This window comes from Uranotaenia lowii, chromosome 2, assembly GCF_029784155.1.
Source record: "Uranotaenia lowii strain MFRU-FL chromosome 2, ASM2978415v1, whole genome shotgun sequence".
NCBI classification, from domain to species: domain Eukaryota; kingdom Metazoa; phylum Arthropoda; class Insecta; order Diptera; family Culicidae; genus Uranotaenia; species Uranotaenia lowii.
The window spans coordinates 143,635,400-143,652,909 of NC_073692.1; positions in this window are offsets into that span (position 1 = coordinate 143,635,400).

A 17,510-nucleotide genomic window follows, 5' to 3' on the forward strand; every position below is an offset into this window, starting at 1 on the left:
ATCAAACAAGAGAGAAAGTGGTACTCTTCCAAAGGAGGTAAAACATGCATAGAGTCGATGGCTGTTAATATTTCGTCCGAGTACTTTTTCCAGTCGATGTGTCTTGTAAGGTCATATGTCATATTTATTGTGTTTGAAGAGTTGACCCCACTGGTGATTGTGATTTCGATAGGCAAGTGATCACTACCATTAGGATCATGGACCACCTTCCACTGGCAATCAAATGATAGTGAATTTGAGCAGAGCGAGAGGTCAATTGCACTTTGTCTTGCAGGAGGTTTAGGTACCCGTGTTTTTTCACCCGTGTTCAAAACTGTTAAATTGAAACTGTCGCAAATGTCATAGATAAGAGTAGAACGACTATCGTCAATTTGTTCTCCCCAGACAGTTCCATGTGAATTGAAGTCACCCAGGATCAACCTTGGCTCAGGAAGCACTGAGCACAGGTCCTCTAAGTGACTTCGATCCACTGCAACTCTCTGAGGCCAGTACAAACTGACAACACATAAGTCCTTACCTCTTATGGTTGTATGACAAGCAACGGCCTCAATTCCGCCCGATAAAGGAAGGTGAATTCTATAAAAAGAGTGGCACTTGTTGATCCCCAAAAGCACCCCTCCATAAGAATCGTCACGATCCAGACGGATGATATTAAAATCGTGGAAAGAGATGGTAGATTGAGAAGAAAGCCAAGTTTCGGACAACGCAAAAATATCGCAACTAGTTCTATGAAGTAAATAATTCAGTGAATCCAATTTTGGAATAAGACTACGACAATTCCACTGTAGAACAGTGATATCTCCGACCTCTCGGCGTAAATTAGCCATCGAGAGAGACAAACACTGAAAGGAGGGGCCAAGTTTGCATCAACTGCGTTAAAAATGTCTTTATTATAGGAAGCATTGCAATAACAATTCCTTTGATGGGTTCTGGTACGTTAAAACACGAGAAAATTCCGTTCAAGATGTCGGACAACTTAAAAATCCCAGATTGAGTAATAGATTCTGGCGTTAGGTTAGCAGATGAGGTTTGCGATTCTCCCGCAGTCGATGGTTTATTCTGTTGGGGAATTTTCCCGCGAAAGTCTGGAGGAACTTGTTTTTCATTTTCCGAAAACGATGAATTTTTCTCTACTCTTATTGAGGAGATAATCGTAGGAATTTTTGGAGGTATTTTGGGGGAAGGCACCTTTGCACGCTTCCGAGAGCCTCCTGCAGAGAGGACTGGATGAACCTCATCAGCCGTGTCTGTGTCCCCGGTGTCCTCATTATCAACTGGCAGCAATGAGAAAATATTGCTAGGTTGAGATTGGGTCGGTGGAGAGGCGCTCTTTAATATAGCGGCATAAGAACGTTTAGAACGCTCTTTTAAAGAGCGCCTCTGCTTATCCCAGCTACCTTTAAATGCCTCGCACGAGGAGATTTCATGGGGTGAGCCCCCGCAATAGACACATTTTTGCTCTATTGCCGAGCATGCTCCTTCCCCATGATTCTCCCCGCAACGAGAGCATCGCTGCTTATTGCAGCAATGAGATGCAGTGTGTCCCAACTTTATGCAATTTTTGCACTCCATTGGGCGAGGCACATAAAGGCGTACTGGAAGCCTTAAAATTCCGTCAATCAAGACGTAGTGAGGGAGGGCTGTTCCCGCGAAGGTAACTCGAATCGAGGCTGAAGGCGTATACTTTTTAACGCCATCAACGACGATGGCAGTCTTGAGTTGGCAACAATCCACGATTCCGACCGAAGTAGAATCGAGGCTCTTAAACTTGCCAACGCCGTGAGCCTTAACGTATTCAGCCTCCAGACTCGATTCGGTGATCACACCCTCGATTTCTACGTCTCGAGACGGAATATAGAGCTGATACTCCAAATTAAAAAAATTGCTAACAAGAATCGCGTTTGCGGCCTTCCGGTCTGCCACAACGACGCGCAATTTATTTGGCCTTACCTTCGAAACACTGGTAACGGAGGGCCACCTCGCCAGATCTTTGGTGATCTGCACCACATTCAAACCTTTACCGTTTGCTTTGGGCCGGATAAAAACCACCCAGGGCCCAGAAAAGGTTGAGTTTTCCGGATAGGTCCGGAGTCGGGATGTTTTTTCCACAGCTGTAGGTGGTGAGGGAGAACTAACTACTAGAGGGGCATGAGCACTAGCATTTGAAGGACCAGCTACTGCTGAATCCTCCAGATGCTCCTCATCTTCGTAGATGATCCTCTCATCATCTACAGCTGGTGGATCCAACCCCCCGCCTTCGCTCATATTTTTTCGCGGAGACACGAATGTCTACCGTGGAAAAATATGAGCGGAGCAAAATATGAACGAAATAATAAAGAGAAAATGATAGATACAAGAAAAAGAGAAAAAATGAAAAAAGAATTACCAGCTAATTAAGCACTCTTTTATATTTATGGCTCCTTCAATGTCGATGAACCCAACCACGTGGTCTTCTGTTGTTGGTTGAAGATGGCTGCTCCAATTGGTACTGGGCACAATCAAATGATGATATCCAGGGTAATTTGCCAAACAATTGCGATGCCCCTGGTGGTAATCAACCTCTCTTGGCGGTGTCGGTCAGTTTGGTGAAAATGGGAAAACTGCAATCCACCAATAACCCCACTTTTCCGAAGGGTTATGAATGTCAACTCTGCCCTGGCGAATGGCAGGAAAATGTCCACTTTTACAACCCGGCACACAACTCCGGATAAAAAGGTTAACCGTCCGGACGGTATCCACTCCCGGAATAAACGGACGGACAACGGACACTTTTTTCTCACACACTACTAGACACTAATGCTCGAGATGCGCGAAACCACAAGTGTTCTCAACGAGTGTTGCAAGACGAATGAAAAAAAAAAAAAAAATATGTGTTAACAAGTAAGTCAGAAATTTGGCTCGCCTCCGGCGGAATTTACTCTTAAATCTCAAGCCCAGACATTTCATTTTACAACACTATATAACGTTCACGAATTGAAACTTATTTTTAATTGTAAATTTTGATTTGCAATTCAATTAACCTTTTGTATTGAAACTCTAAACTTGACTTACAAAAACCCTACCTCGTCTTTAGTGTAGAAGTGTAACTAAACTTATACAGAGTTTGAAACGAACCATTTTAAATTCAAAACTAATAAATCGAATACTTATTTTATACATCGACAATTTGAATACCATGAAACAGGCATTAAAATCTAACAGAATAAGCAAAAAAATCTTAAATGTTATACACCTTTACCATATTACTAAAAATTTGGATTTAAATAAAACAATTTATGTCATTAAAAATGTTATGCTGATATGAAATATTCTCCAAGAAACCAATTTCAGTCTAAATTTTATATTGTTCTTGTTTCTCTCAGCATCACATTTGAAATTTTTTTGATAAATTACACAGGGCCAAAAAATTTCATTTTCCCGAGGTGCAATGAATTTCATCTGATTTTGACGAAAAAGAGTGCCCTGAATCTTAATGTGCAATTTTTCTATCTGCTTTTGTTATTGAAATAGTTAAAACTATTTAAGGAAGCTTTGCTTTTTTTGACAATCTTGAAAAAAAATACAACATTTTGAAATAAAAGTTTTAAATCAATTATCAACTTTTATCAATACTTTAAGTCACTTTGAGTTTTGAGAAAAAAGTAATACAAGTTTTTTATTTGTTTACATTCTCTCATTGAACGAATTTTAAAAAAGTTTTTATCCAAATGGAATTTAAGATACTTTTAAAAGCATAAATCTAATAACCGTTTTGCAAGTTCCAACAAATTTGTGAATGAAATCGAGGCTTTTTTTTAACTTTCTGCCAGTGAGGTCAAAAATACATGTAATGATATATTTCCTAATTTGAAAAAAAAAACTGTTAAATTTTACTTTTTTAGAACATGTATCATCTTCATCATATAAATATCTTTCTATATTTGAATGAAGTATAATAAACGAAATCAGAATCAGATTTTTTCATAAATGTATGTTTGAAAGTTAATCAGTTATCAATGATTGATTTCACTTAAAACTGACACATTTTAAAACTCCATAGAGGTAAAACTAAATGTGATTGTTCAAATTTGACAAAAGATCAGAGTTCAGGACGTTAAAATCTATCACACAATCTATCACAAATCTATCTAAATCACAAGCACTAAAATGCTGTTCCCTTGAGTTATCAATTGAACTCTATAAGTAATAATAGCTAGACGTGTGTATTGAAAAAAATTCTTCATTAATGTTTAAAAATTTATTTGGTTTGAATTTTAAATTGAGTTAACCGAATTTTCTAGTACAATCTTTAAAATTTTGAAAAAAAAATTACCGAATTTTTATGACGAGCTATTTAAATTTTAAGAAATATTTTTGATACGTTTGGCTATGATTTTAAATTCTTAATTTTTTCGTTCTAAAAGCAAAAATCTTTAAATATTTTGCTAATCGAAAATTCACATTTCAAATCGCGGTAATTTTTTTTTCAAATTCAAAACACTACAGAGGATTTTTTTAATTGACGCTCCAGTTAAAAATGATGAAAAGAACTGTAAATTAATATGAATAGTAAATAACTATTATTATACATTTCCTAACAATTAGTCATGGTTAATGTTTTACCTGATCAGACATTTATTATAGAATTCAATTTTTTTCAGAATCTGTGTTTTTGAAAAATTGAGTTCAAATTTAAAAACTAGACTGCTTAAAAATTATGTTGAAGCAAATTCCTAGTTCAGATCATTTGAAAAAAGTTATCAATGACTTCCCGAAAAATAATTTCCATGTTAATTATGTATTTTTGGTATTGTTATTATTTTTAGCTAAATTTGAATTTTGAAAACCCCCCCATGGACGGGTCCTTCGCACGGGCCTGTTGGGATGCAACAGAGATGAAGAGATTGTGGAACAAAATGGCCGCTGAGGTCAGCGAATAGGGTGTCCAAACTTAGATCAGTGGTTCTCGACGAAAAGTTCGAAATTTCATCAAAACAACATCGGAATAATTTTTTGAAGTGCAATTAAAATCCTACATTTTGATTACAAAACATTTTTATTTCGTTTACATAGCTCCGAGATAGACCCTTTTTAATGAGTCCAGAGTTTGCGTGATCCATGCTTTAAGGCATAGTTTGTACTGGATTTTGAGTAAGATTTAAGGTTTTTGTAAGATTGTTTTTCGCAATAATGTTTTTTACTCAAAGTTTGAATAAAGACTGTTTTGCGCCAAAAATCTTTTTTCTTGAATATGTGCTTTGAGCCCCACATTGGTGACACTAAATATAATCCGAATCACCACTCACCTTTCATCCAAGGTTGCCGAAAAAAATATATGTTTTGACGAAAAAAATCTGACGATCTTTGATTTTACTCAAAAATTCTGTGACGGTTTTCTGTGATGCTTTTTCCATCAGTTTAGTTCAAAAATCCTGTCAAATGGCGCCATTTTTATATTTTTCTTATGAAAAATCAAATAACTTTACCATTTTTGTTCCAATGTAAAGATAATAATTCAAAATTTATAATGACATTAAAATTTATAATGACACTAGCTGATCCCGTACGAACTTCGTTTCGCATTTAACTTTAAAGCTGATGAATTTGTATTTAGTTGGTAATTGGGACGAGTTTTCACAGAAATAATGTGAATTTGCTTGTCTACCAAACGGAAATTTAAAATAAGAAATCGAACGACCGTCGAAAAGAAAACCCGTGTACAAATTTTTGTCTTTTTCGGATGCATAGCAACGAAATTATGATCTGATTGTCGTCTGATTGAATATTTTAATTCATAAATCAATTGTCCGTTTTGTAAAACACCCGTGGATGATTTTTTGTCTGGATCTCATGCATAATAAAACAATTATTGCAAAAACATTCAACAGTAAATGTGGACGACCTTCTTTCTGTCGTCTAATAGAAAATTTGTTATCAAGAATTGATCCCTTGTCCTGGAAAACTCTCGTGTTTAACAACGTAATGATTGCAAAAAAAAATCGAAAATATTAAGACGAACACTTTTACTAATTCCTTGTCAAAATTTGACACGTGAAATCAAAAACATATGCTGCAAAACTCCCATTTGCTAATTTTCATTATAATCCGATGTATAACCAAGACATTGGGGCTTATTCTGAGAGTCAGGTGACGTGATGTGCAAAATTTCACATCGTTGTGCCGACTCCAGAAACAACTCTAGGCTAGAAGTTTTAGCTCAAATGTCCTGCGGTCGATTTTCGGAGTTCATTCATACTAACGTTTCTTCTCTGAAACATTTCCTGGAGTCAGGATAAAGAAGTGGAATTTTGTGAGTCACGTCACTCGACTCACAGAATAACCCCCAATATAGCAATAACAGTGAACAGATAATATGGACGATCATTTTTGCCGACACCTGACTCGAGATTTGAAATCTGAAACAATTGAGCGTCCCTTAAAACTTCTATGTGAAAATTTTCATCTCTATCCAATGCATAATAACGCCAATAACCCAAAAACATTGAACAGTTCATATGGACGATCCCTTTCGCAGACCTCTGAATTGAAATTTGACTCCTGAAATCAATTACTCGTTCCTTGAAACTCCCACGTACCAAGTTTACATCTTAATCCAATGTATTTAAGCATTAATATCGCAAAAACAGTATTAATAAGGACGATCCCTTTGGCTGACCATTGACCCTGAATTTGAAACCTGGAATCGATTGCTCGTTCCTAAAAATACTCTTATGCAAATTTTCATCAAAAACAAATCTGTAATAACGCCAATATCGCAAAAACATTGAACAGTTGATATGGACGACCCCTATTGCCGAACCCTTCTACGAAATTTGATAAATGGAATCGATTGTCCGTCCCTTAAAATCCCTGTCTGCAAATTTTCATCTCAATCCAATGCGTAATAAAACCAATATAGTAAAAACATTAGAAAATTGATATGGACGACCCCTTTGGCCAACCCCTGACCCTGAATTTAATTCGTAGAATCGATTGCTCGTCCCTCAAAACACTCACTGGCAAATTTACATATCAATCCAATGCATAATAACGTCAGAATAGTAAAAACACTGAACAGTTCCTATGGACGACCCCTTTTGCCGACCCCTGACACAAAATTCCATACCTGGAATCAATGCCTCATCTCTCGAAACCCCTATGTGCAAATTTTTGTCACAATTCGACAAAAAGTAACGTCAATATTGCGAAAACAATATTTGTCTTGTATGGACGACCCCCTTCAGAAGGGGTCATCCGAAAATCTGAAAACATTTTTCATCATTCCTGGTCCTAATGAGTATCCATGCCAAATTTCGCTTCTCCAGCTCTTAAGATGGCTGAGCCTATAGAGGACAAACAAACAAACAAACAAACAAACCCACAGAAATTGCTTTTTATATATATAGACTAGCTGATCCCATACGAACTCCGTTTCGCTTTCAACTTGGAATATGTCATGAACAGTTTGTATGAAAGCCAATTGCCAAGCATTTTCCAGATGCACTTCTGAATTCATTGTTAAGTAATAATTGCAAAAATATTGGTAGATCACTTTGTCTGTGGTCTGCTACTAAATTTGAAATCAGAAATCCTTTGACCGTGCCAAAAAACCACGTGTATAAATTTCGACTCGATCATTGCATAACAACGCAAATATTGCCAAAAAGCTAAACCCCTTTCGGGGGCTCTTATACAATCTTTGATGACTGAAATCGATTGCCCTTCCCTCAAAACTCCCGTGTGCAAATTTTCAAAGCAATCCATTGTATAATAACGTCAATATTGCTAAAAACAGTGAAAAATTAATTTATGTGGACGACCCCTTTCTTTGACCCCTGGCAAAACATTTGACATCTGAAATCGGTTGCTCGTCCCTGAAAACTACTGTGTGCAAATTTTCATCCCAACCCGATGTAAAATAACGACAATATTGCAAAAATATTGAAAGGTTTATATGGACGACCCCCTTTGGCGGCCCCTTACATTGAATTCAATACCTGAAATCCATTGCTCATCTCTCAAAACTCTCGTGTACCAATTTTCGTCTGAATCCGATGTATAATAACGACAATATCGCATCAACAATGAATAGTTAATATGGACGACCCCTTTGGCTGACCCCTGATTTTAGTTTGAATAAGTGAAATCAGTTGTTTGTCCCTAATAACTCCTATGTGCAAATTTTCACTCCAATCCGATGTTTTAAAACGTCAATATCACTAAGATATTGAAAATTTAATATGGACGACCCCTTCTACCGGCCCCTTACACTGAATTTGACACCTCAAATCGATTGTACGTCACTCAAAATTATCGTGTACCAGTTTTCATCTGAATACGATGTATATTAACGTCAATATCGCAAAAACAGCGAACAGTTAATATGGATGACCCCTTTGGCTGACCCCTTACACAAAATTTGACACCTGAAATCGATTGCTCGTCTTTCAAAACACTCATGTGCTAATTTTCAACACGATCCGACGAAAAGTAACGTCAATATCGCGAAAACAATATTTGTCTTCTATGGACGACCCCCTTCAGAAGGGGTCATCCGAAAATCTAAAAACATTTTTCATCCTTCCTGGTCCTAATGAGCATCCATGCCAAATTTCAGACCTCTAGCTCTTAAGACGACTGAGTCTATAGAGGACAAACAAACAAACAAACAAACAAACAAACATCACTTCCATCTGTACCGTTGAGCCGTCAACACGTACGCCGGAGCATCGTATCGTTGCTGTGTACCTGCAGGAACATTTTACATTATTTATTTTTTCCTTACCTGTATTTCAATCAGCACTTTTCAGTGCTAAAATTATTTTGATTTTCTTTTATTCATATTTTCTCTTTTCTTTCCAGCATGGGGAAGTCATCGGCCGGCTCAAGGGCCGGTAGGAAACGGATTGCCGAGCCTAATTCAGGTCCATCGCCCAAAAAAGTTGACATTTCCAATTCATTCGATGTCCTTCATAACATCGGTGATGAGGAAATATTCATATTTAATTCTGATAAGAGTACTAAGAAACCTTCTTCTTCTTATACTCTTAAAAACGAAAAGATTCCACCAATAACGGTCACGATTCCTGACTTCAATGCCTTTCGAAAAGAAATCGTCACTTCCGTCAAGGATGTGAAGATTTCTTTTCAGATCGGCCGAAGGGGAACTGCTCGTATATTGGCAGAATCTTTTAATGATTTTCAAAAGGTTTTAAATTATTTGAATAATAAAAAACACCAATTTTTTACGTACGACACTAGAAGTGATCGTCCATTTAAAGTTGTACTTCGTGGTCTCACTGGCGATCAGACACCGGATGAGATCACAGTTGAATTAAATTCTTTGTTAGGTTTTTCTCCAATTCAAGTAATTCAAATGAGGAAAAGAACCAACACGAACAATACCAGTAGTGTTGGTTTTGCTCCTGAACTTTATTTGATCCATTTTAAAAAGGATCAGGTTAATAATTTGCAAATTCTTGAAAAGGCTCGTCTTATGTTTCATTGTCGAGTCAAATTCGAACCTTTTCGTAAATCTTCTACCAATTTTCTTCAAAATATTACGCAATGTCGTCGTTGTCAAGCTTTTTGTCATGGCACTAAAAATTGTAGAATGAATGCCAGATGCATGTTTTGCGGCTCATTCGATCATGAAAAATCTAAATGCCTTTTTGGTGGTGATAAGCCAAAAACAGAATTTTTTAAGTGTGCGAATTGCGCAGGTAATCATTCCTCGAATTCTCTAGAATGTCCCGTTAGGGCAAAAATTGTTGCTTCTAGGAAAAATCCCAAAGTTTCCAGAAAAGTTTCTTCTCCTCCTTCCTCATTTTCGTCTTCACACGTCAGGCCGGCAAACAACCTGCCTGTTCGCGGTCAGCCTCGGTCTACATTGGAATCACGGCTGGGTAATACCCGAAGTGATTTTAATGTTACCTGGGCTGATTCTGCGCCACAGACTCGTTGTTTATCGTTCTCAGAGGTGGTTGAAAATGGGTTTCCCTCTCCAGGCATATCTAATAAAAATGGGAAAAAACCAAGTCTCAACGTTCATGCGAAGGCTTGGGAAAATCCCCGAAATTCAAATACTTGTTCTTCTCCTTCATTTTCTGATCCTCAGAATTTTGTTGATTTGGGTGAGATTACTGAGGAAAAATTAAAATTTTTGCATCAAAATTTAATGGAAATGATGCAACTTATGTTGAAAGCAAATTCAATGTTTGAAGCTTTCCAAACTTCTTTTAATTATGCTAACAAAATTATTATGACTTTGCGATTCCCTCATGGATCCAAATAGATGTTTAAATATTATGAATTGGAACGCTAGATCTTTGCTGGCTAACCAAGATGAATTCTTTTTATTTTTGAAAACTCAAAACATACATATTGCTGCCATCACTGAAACTTTTTTAAAGCCAGACAATAACTTGAAAAGCAATGTTTCCTTTAAAATTTTGCGTAATGATCGACTTGATCGACAAGGTGGGGGTGTAGCTATTGTCATCAATAGTCGTCTCAAATTTAGACTTCTTCCTTCTTTCAATACCAAAGTCTTAGAAACAATTGGAATTGAATTAGAAACTTCTATGGGGAAAATTATAATTGTTGCCGCATATTTGCCTTTCCAATGCAGCGGTGAACAGAAAAATTTTTTGAAGGGAGATTTACAAAAACTCACCAGAAATAAATCTAAATTTTTTATTATTGGTGACTTTAATGCAAAACACCGATCTTGGAATAATATTTCATCAAATTCAAATGGGAATATTTTATTTAATGACTGCTCTGCAGGTTATTACACTGTTGAATATCCTAATGGGCATACTTGTTTCTCTTCGATTAGAAATCCTTCCACAATTGATTTGGTTCTAACGGATTTAGGCGAGCATTGTAGTCAATTAGTTACTCATGCGGACCTCGATTCAGACCACCTTCCAGTAACATTTTCTTTATCCCAAAGTCCCATTGAAAACCCTTTAAAATCAACTTTTAACTTTCAAAAGGCTAACTGGGAGCGATATATGAATTTTATTGAACGTAACCTAGATGTAAACGTTCCACTGAATTCAATAGAAGATATTGATTTGGCTGTAGAAAATTTGACAACTTCAATAGTCAATGCTAAAGCCGCTTCAATACCTAAAGTTAAACATAAATTTAATCAACCTTTAATTGATGATGATCTTCAGTTCTTGATACGACTGAAAAACATTCGTCGACGCCAATATCAACGTACTAGGGATCCTTATTTGAAATTAATATATTGCGACCTTCAAAAAGAGATCAAACGTCGTTTAAATTTCATTCGTAATGAAAATTTTGCTAAAGCAGTAGAGGATATAAAACCCTACTCAAAGCCATTTTGGAAATTAACTAAAATTCTGAAAAAGCCCCAGAAGCCAATTCCTACTTTGAAAGATGGGGATAAACTTCTTTTAACTAATTCAGAAAAAGCTCAAAAATTAGCCCAACAATTTGAGTCCGCTCATGATTTTAATTTAAACGTTGTAAGTCCAATTGATGCTCAAATCTCCCTAGAATTTGATGATATTCTTTCTAAGCAAAATGTGTTTGAAAGTTCTTGTGAGACAAATATTGATGAACTTAAATTGATTTTCAAAAAATTTAAAAATATGAAAGCTCCAGGTGAAGATGGGATTTTCTATATTCTTATTAAAAAGTTGCCTGAAAGCACTTTAAATTTTTTAGTTAAAATCTTCAACAAATGTTTTCATTTGGCTTATTTTCCCAATAAATGGAAAAATGCCAAAGTAACTCCAATTTTGAAACCTGGAAAAAGTGCTTCAGAGCCTTCAAGTTATCGGCCAATTAGTTTGCTTCCTTCTTTAAGTAAACTATTTGAGAGAGTTATTTTGAATAGAATGATGATTCACATTAATCAGAATTCTATTTTCCCTGATGAACAATTTGGTTTTCGTCATGGACATTCTACTACACATCAACTTTTGAGTGTAACTAATATGATTAACGCTAGCAAATCTGAAGGTTATTCAACTGGTGTTGCTCTTCTAGATATTGAAAAAGCTTTTGATAGTGTTTGGCACAAAGGTTTAGTAGCTAAATTAGCTCGATTTGATTTTCCTCTATATCTCACCAAAATTATTCAAAATTATTTGACTAGCCGAACCTTACAAGTAAGCTATCAAAATTCATGCTCTGAGAGGACACCCATTAGAGCTGGTGTCCCTCAGGGCAGTATACTTGGGCCAATTTTATACAATATTTTTACTTCTGATCTTCCTGATGTACCAGAAGGAAAGGGTAGAAGATTGTTCGCTGATGATACTTTGCTTTCAGCCAAAGGTCGAAATTTACGGGTGGTACGCAGTAGATTGCAACAAAATTTAAATTCCTTTTTGAATTACTTGAAAATGTGGAAAATTTCTCCTAACGCTTCCAAAACTCAACTTATTTTATTTCCCCATAAGCCAAGAGCAAATTTTTTAAAACCTAATGAAAATCATTCCATAACTTTTAATGGGGTTTCATTAGAATGGTCTGATCACGTGAAGTACTTGGGACTTACACTTGATCGGAATCTTACTTTTAAAAATCACATTGAAGATATTCAATCTAAATGTAATAAATACACTAAATCTCTTTATTCTCTCATCAACAGGAAATCCAAGTTGTGTCTGCGAAATAAGATGCTTATTTATAAGCAAGTCTTCCGACCAGCGATAATGTATGCAGTTCCGATTTGGTCTAGCTGCTGCGCGACGAGGAAAAAAGCCATCCAGAGGATTCAGAACAAGGTTCTGAAAATGATTTTGCGGCTTCCACCTTGGCACAGCACCGAAGATCTTCATCGGATTGCGGGCATTGAATCGATCGAAGAGATGGCCAACAAAATCATCTTCAACTTCAGAGGCAAATCGATGCAGTCTTCCATCGCAGAGATTCGTTCTCTCTACAATTAGTTTAATTTTAGGATAGTTTTAGTTTTTAGTTGTAAGTAAAATATTTTTTTGATATTACAGGATGTTCTCCTACATAAAAATACTTGATTGCGCTCAGCAAATTTAAGTCAAATAAATAAATTTTAGTGATTAGTAAACTATAGGGCTCTGGACAGTTCATTATTGAACTGAACACCTAATTTAATGTAATTATGTAATATAAATGTAATGATGAATTGGTACGAATAAAGATATATTTAAAAAAAAAAAAAAAAAAAACAAACAAACATACAGAAATTGCTTTTTATATATATATATAGATTAAAATTAATTCTTGAAAATGATGAAAAAAAGTTCAAAACTTCGAAATTCTGTGACAATTGTGAATACTTTTAAAATTCTGTATTTTGACACAGATTCTGAGATTAAAATTTGCTTAAAATTCAGAATACTGACCTTGGCTTCTTCGAATAAGTTCTTATGCATTAAATCTACAATAAATTTTGTTGATACCAAATTTTAATTTGACAAGAAACTGTCATCATAAACCTCCAATATCCAAGCATTTCTACGAAGACTTGGAAATTTTACAAATTCTATAAACTCTCAAAAGCCGTTCAGCTGTTTCATCAGTTTCCGTCCAACTTTCATAGTGTCTATGAATGAACTGTGATCTTTTAAGTTTAAGTAAATGGTTAAACTTTAAGAAACTTAAGTTAAATGTGTCAAAGACTAAATGTATGATTGTGTCTAATAGTATTGTCAACTGTGATTCGTTTGATGTCCAGATAGACGGCACACGCTTAGAATTGGTCAGTGAAATGAAATACCTTGGTGTGATATTAGACGCAAAATTGAATTTCGACAAACACATCGACTTCACAGTAAAAAAAGTAGCTCAAAAATATGGAATCCTCTGCCGCCTCCGGAAGGACCTGTCGCAATGGAGTTTGATTTATTTATACAAAGCACTAATATCGCCACATTTTGAGTTTTGTCCTTCAATTATATGTTTCGCCAATGAAAAACAAATGACTAGGCTACAAAGGCTTCAAAATAAAGTCATGAGATTGATTCTGCGCTGCAATAGAAGAACTCCAGTTCGCATAATGTTGGATGCATTACAATGGCTCTCGGTTCGTCAACGCGTCACATTCCTCACCATGCTCCTTATATTTAAAATTACCAAAGGCATCGCTCCCGAGTATCTCCAACAATGGATAGTAAGAGGTACAGATCTGCACCGCTATGAAACCCGCTTCTCGAATGAAATTAGATCAGCCGCATTCCTCCTGTCTTCGTCACAAAATTCTTTATTTTACCGTGGTGTGAAAATGTTTAATACTCTACCAAGTGAAATAAAAAATGAACAAGTCCTGGCTAGATTTAAGAATAAGTGTTTGACGTTTGTGAAAACTAGCATTAGTTTATAAGTACGTGTTTTAAATGTGTGTAATATAGTTACCTGGTGATGATGATCAACTGAACATACGTCTCTGGGCCGCATATGACACATTATTCAAAAGCAACGCGATTCGGGGCGCGGTAAAACCCTTTCTTGGACTCATATGTGCGTGGGCGGGATGTATCCCAAAATAACCCTTTTCCCAGATGGTCCCTGTTCCAAAGTTGAAATAAAGACAGTAGTAGCACGAACAGTAAATATAAAAAGGATGGACGTACATGGGCAAAACAAAAGTGAATAAAGCAATTCAAAGTGGACAATAAAATGAACATTGGCTAAAGACTATCAAATATCTCAAAAGATAACTAGCCCAAGTCCCATGTACGGGGGAGTGGAGGTGGGCCATCATCATCATCATCATCATCTATGTTCAAAGACGAAATTCAAGGAAATGAATATTATCCGCTCATAAAAGTTGTGAACTTCTATTCTTCCTGAAACCTCCCAGTCTGGCTTCCAATATTGCTTCCAGTTTTCAATTATATAATTCACATGAATAGGTCGTCTTATTGATTGTGTTTATGGAGAAACTTTCTGCTTATGAATATAATTAGGTATACTAACAAGGATTTAATTGTAAGCTATGGTACGAAGAATAAACAGAAATAGCATTTTGCAGTTTTCTAAATACATAGTTGATTCGAATCTGATATGAATTGATGTTTTTGTTTCATACTTGCTAAAATACTATAGTAAAGCTGTTTAAGAGTTACATCTACATTTTATCATTAGGTTCAGGTTTTTAAACATACTGTAGAAACATTTGGGTGAAACTATTTTTCGACTTCTAAGTGTTAGTGGTTTGAAAGTAAAGCTTATTTAGAGCGTCTTCAAAACCAAAAAACAATTCGTTGGAAACGTAAGTCTCGTAAAAATTTCCTATGAAAAAACACAAAAAAATTGAAATTCAGTATCGAATGACCGGTTATAAAAACATGAAAACGGACCTTATTGCCAGACACCAAAGGAGTGAACTAACATTTCTAGCCTTCCGAATATTTAGCATGACTTTACATTCGACACGTTCAACTCTATAAAATCTTTCTGCAAACATTTATTTCCATATTCATGGCCATCACCCGTCGCGTATCGAATCGATTTAGACCGGCAGCTGAGGAGGTTCAGTTTATAATTCGAAAAAGAGGCGTACAAGTACCTACTCATCTTTATCACCGAACCAGATGATGGCAACGAGCGCAAAGTTTGATTGACAGAAATAGGTTGGCTCATTCCATACTCGTTGTATGTGTCACTGGTTAAAATTTTCTCTCAAAACCGTACGTGTGTATGACCCATGGAATAGTGGTGCGTGCTCATCATCAGCCATTTGGCCTAAATTATTTTTCTGCCATCGCTGTTCAAAATAAAGGGGTTTAAAATCAAGTAGATTTTCTTCAAAAAAAAAAAAAAAGAAAAGGAAATACACTTCTAAGGAATTTCGCTGAATAAGTTTTAATGACAAAATTTAAAATCTTGAGGGCAAGTGTCACCTTTGGCAGGAAACTTACGTCACTTAGGACAAAATGAAATGAATTTCTAGGTTTCTGAAGCCACGCATTAATTTATAGTCGCCGAAAGCAATGCTACTGATCATAATGCGTTTAAGTGCCAACACTGGGATAAACTTCATTTTTCAAAACATTTAAAATTATGAAAACCCAAAAATTTTTCATAGAATGTAATTTGATTTTCAAGGAATCAATTCTCAATAAAAATGTACTTTTCACTAAAAACTAAAGATATTTATTTCCCTCTTATATTGACTATTTATATGTTCAGTTTACAGTCCATCATCAAGTTTTTGGAAAGGAAAAAGGAGGAATTTCATGAAATTAATTTCCCACCTCACGCGACCACAACTTGGCGGTTCACTTTTCCGACACACGGTTTATGTTGTTGTTGCTGTGAGTGTACCCATCGAAGGATTATACGGACGAAGGGGTGGTAATTTTTCCCCCACATTGAGGAAGGCAGGAAGCAAACACATTTAATTTTTGGTTTGTTAGGATAAACGCGCCAAATTGGACCATGTGCCGACGTTCGTGTCGTTCTAACAAGGGCAAACGAAGCTGTCTGCCTCCAGTCATGGTCCAAATTCCTATGTACTTGTGTGTGAGTCTGTTTTGAATGTTTGTCAAAATGCATGCGTTTAGACTAGTTTTCAGTCATACTCGTAGGACACGGCAAGGCTGTGCTGATGTTGGCAGACCCGGCTGCATATAAATTTTCCATCCTTTAAACTCTTCTGTGCGGCTGAGAATGGAATGGTTCGTTGAAGATGAACTGGAATAGAATTAAAATAGGTTCACAATTATGCTTAGATTCACTATGCTGCAGAATTGAAAAAATCTTTTTAGGTACCTCCTGAAAAATTTTACGTGTGAATAAAACAAAAAAGGTGGCTCCAGAGAGAAACATTGTTGCTTCCACTCATATTTGAAAAAAAAAACCCTTAATTTATGCTTTTTCTAACAACATTGAAATTAATTAAAAAAAAAAGATTTTTGATTAATTTTATGTGTTTAGGATTCAATTTTGTTGATGCAGAGCTTAGAAACACTTGATATCTTTCTTCAACTTTTTTTTTTCTAAGCTAAGATTATCTTATGAACTATGAAATTCTTGGATGTAGTCACAACTTATTATTAACAACTTAATTGATAGTTCAATTAACACATTCATATAAGCCAAGGGTTTTTTAATCCCTAGAATAAAAGGTAAACAATTTCTTTTGTTCCCTTTAATTTCATCTGGTAGATTCTTGAATGACCATAATGGATAAAGGTCTCACATAAATATAGAAAATTATTTAAAAACGAAACAGCATTTTTTAAACTGGTTTTGAAAGATTTTGACGTCCTTAATTAAAATCTTTCATCACCTTTAGTTTTGGTGGAACGACGATAAAAATGTAAGAACGAACCAATTTTAAATAAAATCAATCATTGATAACTAATGATCCCACAAAGCTACATACATGAAAAAACAAAAATAGATTTTAACTCAATTTATGTTCATTCATTCCATGAAATATTTAGTTTTGGCGTTAATGTTTTTATTTGAAAGATAAAACGCTTAAAAAATTAACTATAAAATTCTACAGTTTTTTTTAATTTTAATTGTTACATAACATTTCAACTTATAACGTT